At 38.4% G+C, this 9,733-nt stretch overlaps 1 non-coding gene and 1 pseudogene across 1 annotated transcript; one reads left to right on the top strand and one right to left on the bottom strand.

The window, feature by feature from the left end:
- Positions 1-1,567: 1,567 nt before the first annotated feature.
- Positions 1,568-3,845, top strand: LOC101293069 (annotated as a pseudogene).
- Positions 3,846-6,743: 2,898 nt separating this feature from the next.
- LOC101312796 lies at positions 6,744-8,930 on the bottom strand. The gene is made up of 2 exons (XR_184025.1): positions 7,624-8,930; positions 6,744-6,906 (listed from the first exon to the last, which is right to left on the bottom strand). It is a non-coding gene; the product is annotated as an uncharacterized LOC101312796 (transcript).
- Between the last annotated feature and the right edge of the window lie 803 nt (positions 8,931-9,733).

Genomic DNA, 9,733 nt, shown 5'->3' with positions numbered 1-9,733 from the left:
TCTCTCTCTCTCCCTCCTCTCTCTCTCCCTCTCTCTTCTCTCTCTCCCTCTCTCTCTCTTTCTCTGGCAGTGTTTGATTGGTTGGTCATAGATGACCACCAAATTTGATGGTTGGCAAATTTGGTTCCATAAATATCACACATAATTAAAGGAGCCATTGAAAGGTGACTGAAACACCAGAAACGGGGACTACCCCTGCTATCGGTATTGGAATTGGTAAAAAACTGACTCTCTCTATTAAAAAAGCTTTCTGCATTTCAACTCCCGGAATTCCTTGCTTAAAGAATGTCCTGCTTCGCTTCACCAAGCAGACCCAACGTACTTTAATTGTCCGTTTGCTACTACGAACCCGACCCATAGGCCCATACCTTTTTCGACCGAGCGAAAAGGCTTACCCGCTCCCTTTGGGCTCCACCACCATTGGGTCTACTGGAGCTACCCACTTCGATCAATTAGAGGTACCGCAGGTAGAGCATCTTTCAACATTTCGAAGAACCACTTTATATTGGCACCTTGGCCAGGTAGATCTGTCCCACTCTCCGGAACCTCACCTCTGCTTTTTTGGAGTACGGGATGACTCGGATGAGCAGATAGAACAGAACCTGTCAGTTATGCCTCCAATAGGAGTTTCGCCCATTTTAGATGGTGGTAAAGTGAGACCACATAACGAGCTCTTCAGCAAGAGGCTTGCAGACTTCTTAAGAGGTAACTCCATCCGTAATTCTTCATTAGAACACGTTTTCAGACTCTTTTGGGATTTGAAAAATGATATGACATGATTTCTTAAATTGATGATGTGTCTATCATATGTTACATATAATTAAGGTTACAAATTTTAGACCTTATTAAGGCCTATAATTATTTTTCATTATTATATTACACTAGGTAGCCTTTCTTAGTATATATCAAGTTACATACCTACACTAGCCACTTGGTAGACTAACTTACATTAATAATTAAACTTACAGTAATTGGTTCTGGACTAACTCAATATTCAAATATTCATGAGCCGAGGACTGACTTTTTTCTTTCTTTCTTTTTTGGATCAAAAGGTCAGACTTTATTGAATACTGGAAGTGAACCGAGGACTGACTTTAGTTAGCTCTCCTGTTGTAGTCACTGATGTTTGTTAATTACGTGATAGTAATATTTTTACTTAATTATATGCAAGACGTACCATGATCAATTAAAACGTATAATTTTATTGATCCACCATTAACCTGAAAACAATTTCAAATTTCAGCTTCCAAATTTGGTGGGGCATGCATGCATGAGGATTAATTAGCATGGTGTCTACTTAATTTCCAGGATAATGATGATGAGTAGCATAGCTGCTAGGAGCTCAAGTATAAATACCCCCTATTATTTCTTTCAAATGGAAACTCATTCACCGGTTAAAGAACTTGTTCTACCTATTTCCAATTCTACCTTAATTAGCATGAATCTGAGTTATATGATTGGCCGGGTACATCACATAGCAGTGTCACGTGGTGTTCCGGATAAAAAAAATAATTACTCTTTGCAAAATCCTCTTAAAGATAGCTCAAAGTTCAAAGTGATCCGAGCTATGGAAAGAACCAGTAGTTTCGCTATGCCGCCCCCAACCTTTGGAGACCTAATTACTGTTCTGAGCATCGACGGAGGTGGAATAAGAGGGATTATACCAGCCATTATCCTTGATTCCCTTGAGTCTGAACTTCAGGTACAACATGTGTCAAATTGGTGAAAATACATACAAAACTTATAAATTATAATCAAATATGCTCCTACTTAATTGTTTAATTCATCAGTTCATTATTCGTGTTTCAACGATGTTGCAGAAGCTGGATAATAATAATACAGATGCAAGACTCGCCGACTATTTCGATGTGATTTCAGGGACAAGCACAGGTGGTCTTGTAACAGCCATGCTCACAGCTCCAAATAAGAATAACCGTCCGCTATTTGTTGCCAAAGATATCAAGGACTTCTACGAACGTTGACAACTCCCCCAAAATCTTCCCTCAGAAGTACGTTAATGTTAATCTTATTTCGAGCTTTTAATTAATACTTCATCAGATCATAGCTACGCAGACTGTATATATGTATATCTTCTCAGACACACACACACACAAAATGTATATATGTAAAAATTAATTTGGATGACTAATTTCTTCTTAGCTTTATTTTAGAACCATTTAACCATTATCATCTACAGTGCTATAAAGACCATCGAAGCTCTAGTAGGACCCAAATACAAGGGCAAGTATCTGCATGCTTTGGTTAGGGAAAGGCTTGGGGACAAGAAACTGTGCCAAACGCTGACTAATGTTGTCATTCCTGCATTTGACATCAGGGATCTCCAGCCAACTATATTTTCCAGCTTTAAGGTTCATATCCAGTTAAATTACTTGCCATGTCGAGACTGCATGCATGCAGTGATATATATACACACACACAAGCGAATTCTGATATATGTACGTGTGCTTAAATTTATGGGGTGAAACAGGTGAAAAATAAGCAAACATGTGATGCCCTACTCTCGGACATATGTATTGCAACCTCTGCAGCACCAACTTATCTTCCAGCTCACTATTTTGAGACCGTCGACTGCAAAGGAAAAATGCACTATCACAATCTGATAGACGGTGGATTGGCAGCAAACAATCCAGTATGTTCAATATTCATGTTATCATATAGCCAATAATGTAAACGACGATTAACCAAGTATTTTTTTGACCCTTGCAGACTTTGGTTGCTATTGGTGAAGTAACGAAGGAAATAATTAATAAGAGTTCAGACTTCCCTTCAATAAAACCAACGGATCACTATGGACGATTGCTGGTGATATCACTAGGAACTGGTTCACCGAGAGCTAATGCCAAATACAACGCTCATGTTGCCTCCAAATGGAGTAAGCTGAATTGGTTAACGAGCGGTGGTTCCTCCCCGTTGATCGATGCTTTTATGCAAGCAAGTGCCGATATGGTCGATTTGCATCTTTCTGTGGTCTTCAAAGCCCTTGACTCGGAGAAATACTATCTTCGAATTCAGGTATATGTATACTGCTAAGGATGTCCTTAACTTAACGATATTGCGGATTTTCTTATTGTACCCATTTTTTTATCGTATTTTATCATCTTGACCATTCAGTTTAAAGGTGCATGTATATGAGCAGATCATCTCTTCAAAATTTCAGCTAGTTTAGTGATAGTCTGGGCATCCAAAACTGTGCTTTATTAATATAAATATGAACGGTTCATGTTGAACAAATTCAATTTGTTCATTGATTTAATATCATTTCAACACCTTAATGATAACCAAATTAACTGAAAATTTGTATAAATGATTATGTCATATATATATATATATATAGTGACCGACAATGATTGAAAAATATGATAAAAAGTGAGCTAAATTGAGAAAATCTGCACCATAGTTAAGTTAAGGGTGTACTTACTTGAGAAAATTATATATATATATAGGCATTTTCAGGTAAGGACTTCTTTATCTTAAATAATGTACTGATTTTTTTAATTTGACCAATTTTTCGATATATTTATATATATTTGATCAACTTTCCAATCATATTTATATATATAGCATAAATTGGAGCTGAGTTGATTTATAATTGAAATACACATACTAATTTGGATGGAAATGAACAAATACAGGATGACACTCTGAGTGACGATGTATCTTCCGTAGATATAGCAACACAGAAGAATCTGGACAGTCTTGGCAAAGTTGGTGAACGGCTATTAAACAAACCTGTCTCCAGGGTAAATCTAGAGACGGGCAAATCCGAACCTTGTGGTCATGGGACTAATGCCCAGGCTTTTGTTTTGGCCACGATCCTCGGGTAGAGAGGTAACTTGTGCTACTAAAAAGTAAATTAGGGTTTGCAGGGTGTGCCACCGCGCGGACGCGGAACGAGAGCGGTGCGCGTTCTTGACTTCTAATCAGGCGAAGTAGAGCTCCGGTGTCACCTCGCGGGCGAGGAATTACGAGCAAACTATCTAGTCACCTGTGAATTGATACGCACTGTTTGAAGCGAGCAGAGCAACAATTGGGAAAGAGAGGCGAGTCCAGACGGGCTCTGAGATCTAAGGCGAGGTGCACTTAGAACTTAGGGTTTCGAGGATGCTCGAAGAATTGCAGTTGTTTTGTATGATTGATTGTGTGTCTGTAGTCTGTCTTTTTGTATTGTTTTGTTGTGTAGTCAATCAGATCCTCGAACTCTCTTATATAGAGCTATTTAGGGCCACAGGTATTGGCCCAAAGCATGGCAAAGACTTGTAGAAGTCTTCAACGATAAATATGGCGTAGGTGATGTTAATCACTTCGTGGTCGTCGCTTTGTTCTAAACAGTAGAGTTCGCCTAAAACACTTCTTGGACGTATGCTCCTTCTAAGCACTGTATGAGTGCCCTTGAATACTAGAACTCTGAACGTGCATGCAAAGTAGATATGCACAGCTTACATGTATATCTCCTTAATCAACTAGAATTATGAATGATCATATGCTTCACGTCTGGATATGCTTCACATGACTACTGGATAACTATTGCATGGGATAAGAACCCTTGCCATGCACGTACAATACCAACCAGTCATCCTTCCCTTCTGTTTTATTCAACCAAGGATAAGACAATGATGCCCCCACCTTTAATTAAACAAGCATTCAGTAATGAGGTGCCCCCGAGCCGGTGTCAAGATGCTTTTCAAGATACGATCGAGATGCTTTCCTCATTAAACACTGGCGAGGTCGCGCCAATCCACAAAGTCGGGGCGAGGCTGCCAAGTCGATGGCGAGATGCTTCCAAATCGGTGCCAGATGCTCCCTCCAATTTCCAAACATTCAAACATTGCGTGCATGCTTCGAGGGGAAGGAGAACTATAGTGCAGTCACACCTCCATGCAACTATCATGCACGTACCAGCCTTCATGCAATTAAACATAGCTGGCTCCTTCAAACATTGCTTGCAATTAAACACAGCGAACTAGGCAAACACTGCTAGCTGTCCGCATGCATGATTGATTAGAAGTCCTCCGCCAAGCAATTAAACATAGTTGACTGGTCGACTTAGATAACTCCCTTTCTTATCCTTACAATGTGAAGTCCTTCCAGCTCGCATGTATCCTCGAGCTCGCCGCATTGTTTGTATTCGAGCTCGCCTCATTGTGCTCTCATGCGAAGTGGTCCTTTCTTGTCTCTCAGCGATGTCTCCTGCACAGCCATCACCTCGCGGAGTCATTAATCAGAGACGTGTACATCCATACATCTTCTCATACGTCGAACTCGCGTGATATTGCATGCTAGGCAACTCGCCTTTAAACCTAATATTATTCGGACTCGTCGGTGTGGACCATGAATTTAATTAACATTCACTTTAGACAATTACTGTCCAGTAAAATATTAATTTGGGTGTAAACAGCTCTTATAAGGTATATATACGTACATAAACATGTTTGGTCATTGGGAACCCTAATTGCCCAACAGGTTCCATTATATAAAATGGTAAAATATATGATTATCCTAGCTAACATATAGCAAGTCGCAACATTGTAGCTTTGCAAATTTGCTACATGAAGAGAAACGGCTTCGCCATGATAGGCGTCGTGAAATGGATACGCTGCAAGCAGGGCCTAGCCAGCCTAGTCAAGAATAGGCTGGAGTCCATGTGAGATTTTAAAGCCTGAAAAAATTACTGGTGCTTGTTGCTGTAAGAGTTAATGTTGTGTTATCCATTACGTACTAGTCCTGTAATTTACTATCCCAGATGAATAATGTGGTATAACCAATACCAACACAAAAAGATTAACACCATGAGTGCTTGCTAGTCATGAATAATGTTTTATCTATTATTAGTCATGTAAATTAAAAAGAAAAACTGAATGGAAGTTGGCGTTGTTACTGAACTAAAATGTATCATCTTTTGTTTTCCATCATTTGTAAGAGTTGTAATAGATTTGTCCTTGATATGTAATGCAATTTGACGTTTGGTTCTTGAGGAACAACTACTTGTTGGGTTTAGTTCTTTGCTTTTTGTTGGCGTTCTATATATCATTTCTTATTTCTTTTGTTGGAAGTTATGTATTCCTTGCCTTGCCTGTAGCTTTGTTTGTTCTAACTCTAATAAACTCGTACTTCATTACATGCTATTATATACAACTGAATGTTTACTCTTCAACGTTCAGACTTAAGCTTGTTGTTTGTGGCACCCCTAAACTTAGTTGCTAATCTGTTTGGCTCCTCGATTTCTTAAATCCTGGCTACGCCACTGTTGATATGGTTGTAATCTCAACATCACGATTGAATAAAATTAAGATGGCTGGATATCATAAGACAAATTCTTCTATTAGATTCTCAAAAAAAAAAAAAAAAAAAAATGATTCTTCTATTAGATTTGTGTCCATCAAATAAAATCTTTTACCTTTTCTCTTGCATTTGAGCGGCCAATAACCAGAGTTACTTACATTAATCGATCAAGACTGATCATATGAAAGTAAGATGAATTCATCCTGAAATCTTGCTTATGAATTATATATAAGCTAGGATTTAGATTAGCTTCAACCGTTGTCAATAATGGGTTGTGCTTGTGATACGGACACAGATTAATTAGTTTATCAAATTACAAATATGCGATGAAAAGTAATTTCCAACTTCCAAGTCTGTCACACCCCGGACCCGGTGTCGGTGGTTTCCAAGCACCTGACGTCAAATCCAAGGCGTGAACGGGAAAAGTAAAAGAAAATAAAACAATTTCAAATACTTTTATCGAAATTATAAAAAATAAAACGATTACAAAAACAAAACCGATTACAGAGACAAAACCGACAGACCTTACAACCTAGTTCACTTCTAATCTTCTGTAATCCTTCTCGACTCTCGTTCACGTCAACTAATACGTGTCCTCGTACGACCCTGAACAAGAATCTATAGGGGTGAGTTTACGCTCAGTAGGGCCAAACCTCCTTAGGTTATTTTTATCTAAGTAGCAAAATCAAGTTATCAAGTAACAAATAATACTTTATATAAATAACGACAATTCGATGCATAAATGCTAATGCACTCCCTCCACTCTATTACTGGCTAATTAGTCCATACACCCAAGACATATGTGCCTACACGTCTCATACCATGTAGATGTCTCGAATATACGGCCTAACAAATCAGTAATATATAAACTCCAGTACCTCTTTTGTTAGTTTTTTGTTAACCTTATGGTCCCCAGTCTCGAAACCCGAAAAATCGTTTTATCGACTCATACGTCGAAGGGGCATACTTTCCCCACTCATTTACGCAGGTGGGCTGATCATAGCTACTGGAAGTCCCCATGAGGAAACTCAACTACACAAAATATATATATTCTATCAATCTCATTCACACCTCTCCATAACCACCAATCTCATTATCCTCACAATTCCTCACAATGCATTATGTATGCAATCAAATATCGAACACATGCTTTTATGGAAAGCGATAACAACAATCATATAAACCAACGACTACACATGCTACACATGCTTTTATCGAAAGCAATAACTTTCAATAGTTAATCAGTCAATAGCACACAATTCACCGATTTCATTAATAATCTAATTATCATTTTAAAGAAAGATTCCCCGAGAAAGACCCTACCTGAAATCCAAGCGCTAGCTCTGACGCTAATTAAAATTAGTAACACCGTGGCACGCATTCTGAAATCCTTATCCTTCTGCTCTTGGAATGTCGATAGTTACTCAATCCTCGTACCAAATCCTCATTCCAAGAATGTTGATAGGTCACTTCAAATTGATACTATCAAGTCCTTGAAATTTACTAAGGACACCCAATAGCTTAGAACTATCTTAATCTACATCAGGTGAACACCCATCTTGCTCAATCTCGGTTCTGAACTTATTTCATATTGTCAACAACACTTCTCGGTTCATGTTGCTCCAATGCCCCATCTCCTCTCTTAATTAAACAACATCTTCTTCACTACTCAAAATAAGACAAGCTCTCTAGTCTCGACCTAAATTCCTCATTGTTGACCTTCCAGACTTTCTCACAAACATCTTTCAAACTCCTTACAATAATCCAACACATCTTCACTGTTATTAACCACCCAAAATTATTGAATGAACTATTTGAACCCTCACTCACAGTTAATAGAACACAACTCCAAAGTTCCAATCTTTCCAACTTTAACCAACTGTAAATCAATCATCTCAGTACCCACAAACGTTCACTATACTAAGTAAAGCCAAAAGGTACTCCCAGAACAGTCAATCACCACCACCACCGTTGTGGACGCTGAACGCAGCAACCTACACAAACACAGTAACCCGAACAACCTGCAACTCAGCTCTCTACCTCCAATTCTACAATTTCAACAATTACAGACAACATACTAATCATCAATCCATATTTCTGAACAAAAATGAATCAAGGACGAGCTTAGGCCAGCACCGCCAATCCGCCACCACACACGGCAGTCGGGTCCTGCCTAAATTCCAACTTCTCCCAAAAACACTCAAACTCGAATTCAATTATACAAATACGTAGAACTCAATAAATAGTCCAACTTTTATACCTGAATCGAATTCGAAGCTCGCCGGAAAATGAAGAACAACGCCGGAAAACTCAAACCACTCCTCTGCATCGATTCTCACTCACCACTGCTCGTCTCGACATATTGAAGCCACAGGGAGGTTCTCCAGGTCAAGACGAAGCTACCACCACCAGCCATGCACGCCGCCGTGGCCGGAATCGGAAACCCGATCGGAGAGGCAATCACTTTCTCTCCTCCGATTCTCTTTCAGCAGCTCTCCTCCATGAAATCTGATACAACAGAGACGTCGGGGACGGCAAGACGAAGCCGTAGCCACCGGTTGGAGGCCGAGAGGCAGCCGGACAACGGAGTCCTCCTCCGAGCTCACCCGCTGCAGAGCAGCACGAGACCGAAGTCGGTCTGGGCTACCACCTTATCCATTCCCAAATATAATCTCAAATGAACGATCAAGATCTTGCGGTTTAAACTCCAACGGTCCAGATTAAGCCACCACAAATTTCTATTTTTCATAAAATTCTTAGATAATACCAACATCCAAAAATCATTAAAAATAGCTCTGATGTCCAAAAACTCTTCCGTAAAATACTACGAACTCGTAACGACGTCTAGTTTAATCCTAGAGGCTCGAAAAACAAAATTTAACAAATAAAAATTGAAATAATTTTCAAAAATTACTAAAAATGTAAAGAATAATAAAAATCGAAATAAAAATAACTTGAAAAATAATTTTCCTTTTAAAAATAAAAAACTGAAATTCCAAGATATTACAAAGTCATGAAAAAATAAGAACAAAATAAATAGACTTATAGACTCTTAGAGCAAGTCCAACAGATTCTTTAAATTCTTTGATTTTCTCTATTTTAGGGAATATGGGGTCATTTTCCACTCCAACAGCTTCTCTATCTCCTTCTCTAAAATAGGAAAAGAGATGAAAGAGAAGTTTTGCTTCCCTATATTTACATATTCTCTAAAAATATTTAGGGAAAGAAGAATTGAATGTTGCACATTATTCAAGGCTCAAAGATAAGAAAGAAAACATAATTTATTCTAAAAAAATAATCTTTTATATTTTTATACTTATTATTATATTGTAATAAATGAGAATTGTTGTTGTAATGAATATTTGAATCTTTAAAATAGGGAAACTGTTGGATTTGGTATACTGATGAAGGATTAATGGTAGAGACAAAGAGA

This window comes from Fragaria vesca, linkage group LG2 (assembly GCF_000184155.1).
Source record: "Fragaria vesca subsp. vesca linkage group LG2, FraVesHawaii_1.0, whole genome shotgun sequence".
Taxonomy (NCBI): Eukaryota; Viridiplantae; Streptophyta; class Magnoliopsida; order Rosales; family Rosaceae; genus Fragaria; species Fragaria vesca.
The sequence above is the reverse complement of the archived record's forward strand: the minus strand, read 5'-3'. Positions and strand labels throughout refer to the sequence as shown.